At 40.0% G+C, this 2,660-nt stretch overlaps 1 non-coding gene across 1 annotated transcript; it reads right to left on the reverse strand.

The window, feature by feature from the left end:
• Nucleotides 1-2,354: 2,354 nt before the first annotated feature.
• On the reverse strand, nucleotides 2,355-2,427 carry TRNAR-CCU (transfer RNA arginine (anticodon CCU)). Its single transcript has one exon. It is a non-coding gene; the product is annotated as a tRNA-Arg (tRNA).
• Nucleotides 2,428-2,660: the final 233 nt, after the last annotated feature.

Consider the following 2,660-nt stretch of genomic DNA (forward strand, 5'->3'; position numbering starts at 1 on the left):
TTTTCGACGCACACCGCCCGTGCGGGGTTATTTTTGCCGCAAATCAGGTACATTTTCACGCTAGCAGCGCTAGTGTGTTGTTATAACTACCTAAAGACTCTTTTTATTTTAAACCTTTTAAAAATCATAACTTGACTTGTGTATGTTGGATTTTTGTCGTTTTGGTCTTGTTTTGTCTAGATAAATATTTCCTATTTTTCTAAACTGGTGTTGTGTCATTTTGTAGTGTTTTCATTAAGTTACTGTGTGTGTTGGTACAAATACTTTACGCCCAGCACTCTGAGGTTAAGCCTACTGCTCTGCCAAGCTACCAAGGGGGTAAGCAGGGGTTAGCTGAGGGTGATTCTCTTTTATCCTAACTAGAGTGAGGGTCCTTGCTTGAACAGGGGGTAACCTGACTGTCAACCAAAGACCCCATTTCTAACATAAAGGAATACAACTGCACTTGCAGTTCTAACTACATCAACCCGAACTAGCATTTCCTTCTTCTGATATACATATTTATAGAGAGATTTTTAATGATCGGTGCTTAGCAGAAAGGAGATACTTATGGCAAAAGGTTTACTTTTTGCACACTGTAGACCATTACTGGAAAGATAGACTCTATCTGCATATTTACACATCATTTTTAATATGACTCAGAAATGTCATGCCTTTTTTTGACCAAATTATTACATGGTTTGTGAGAACGTCTAATTCAGCGCTACAGCTTCTGCTTTCATTCTCCATGCCTGAAAACATAATCTTCCATATGAAACAACAAAAGACTAGGATTTTTTTTTTTTTTTTTGAGTGATGGCATTGAAATGTGCAGTAAGAAATAAAGTACCTTTGTCATACATAAAAAGGATAACGCAAGTCACCTCCGAGTTCATTCACCCCACAGAGGAATTCTGTCTTCACCCACTTTCCTCTATGTGATCCCTAAGCTACTCCACAACTTGCAATACCTTTACAACATACGACAGGGTGTGTTTTATCCCACACATCCATTCAAACATATATCTTTTCTGCTCAGACATAAAACAAGCACATTTCTCCATTCCTATCCTAGCAGTGGAGAAAATGCTCTGCTGTGGAACTTGAACAGGTGGCGGAGTAAAGTTTGTTGGAATTGGTTATTTTATCAGCACGCTTCAGTGCTAATGTTGATAAGAAGGAAGACCCTTAGGAAACTAGATAAACATCACCAAAATACATCTTCTTCCACCCCAGAAAGAACTCAAACCCAAAATCCCTTTGTGAGTATTTGACTGCCTTACCCATTAGGCCAACGGGGTTCCACAGGAGTGCTGTTAACCAATAGCTACAAACACTTTCTAAAAATACGACACATATTCTACATGTTTGTCGCTCCCACTCAGGTATAAAAGAAGTTCATATCACCTTTAAAGAGTCCCCAGCTGTGGTGATTAAAGTTTGAAATGGCTGCATTTAAGGGAACTAGTTAGTCCATCATGCTACAGTCCCACTGTTCTTACGAGTGAAGGACCTGGTGTGGCAGACTCCTACGATATAATTTGGCCATCTTGTTTGTTCACAATATATGAACTCTTAAGGGAGCAACAGGTAGTACTAACAAAGTATTACAATCTGCGCCAAACGTATGCTCTAGGTTTGGAAAATTAGAGTTGGGCAAGGCTAAAACTAAACGTCTGCCTTGGCCCTTAGTTGGCATGGCAAATTTTCAAAATAGAGAGAGGACAAGCATCCCAGGCAGTGTCCCAATATCTCTCTAATGTCCTTGTTGAAACCAAAGGTTGTTAAACAGGACATACAATCTACATCAACTAAAAGCAGACAAGTAAAGCTGCCTTTCACAGGTGTCCCATCAACTTCTCATTCTAACAACACCCCGGGTGTTTTGAAAAATCTATTTAACTGCCATCATTGAAACACCACCCTGCCCTCCCTAAACTCAGTTTGGTTTCTAAGACTAGGGGCCCAGCGATAGTAGCATAAAATAGGATGCACTGTCTTCCCATCTGCTGCACTTTTTTCGAGAAATACTTCTTTATTAACAAAGCAGTTTCACATGGTATTTTTAATTATTCAACAGTTTATACATTCAAGTGGTGAAATAAGTATATGTTTTAATGCTAAATGGGAGATCGCCTGCGAGTGCTATCCAAAGGAGGACATAAAAAATGTCTAGCCAGAAAGGTGGGTTGAAATCCCATTCTCCAGATTGGGCCCAAGAGTAGGATATGTAGGCAAATGTTTTTGAGTTCCAGCACTTGTGTTTTGAAGGTAGATTGATGTTCCATAGCTGCAAAGTCTATGTAAAGCAAGGGCTAAATTGTGTGGTTTGTGCTTTGAAAATGTAAAAGTCAAGAGCATAATGTACAGAGTTTCACCCCAGATGGGAGTTGAACCCACAATCCCTGGCTTAGGAGGCCAGTGCCTTATCCATTAGGCCACTGGGGCCACATTGATACTGCTCTCCCCTGTCCTCCAAATACAAGATCCACTCCCTATCATGTGGTCTCTACCGCAGTTTCAGTCTATGGAATCACTTATACAATACATTCACAACAAGCAATCCATGGATAACTCCCCTCTCTTTAAAGTCCTTTCAACTATTCAAATATCTAATATACCCTCACCTGGAAGAACAACACAATGCGGACGCTAAACTCTCCTAACTTCACTTCACATGT

The sequence above is a fragment of the Pleurodeles waltl genome, chromosome 7 (genome assembly GCF_031143425.1).
Source record: "Pleurodeles waltl isolate 20211129_DDA chromosome 7, aPleWal1.hap1.20221129, whole genome shotgun sequence".
NCBI lineage: Eukaryota > Metazoa > Chordata > Amphibia > Caudata > Salamandridae > Pleurodeles > Pleurodeles waltl.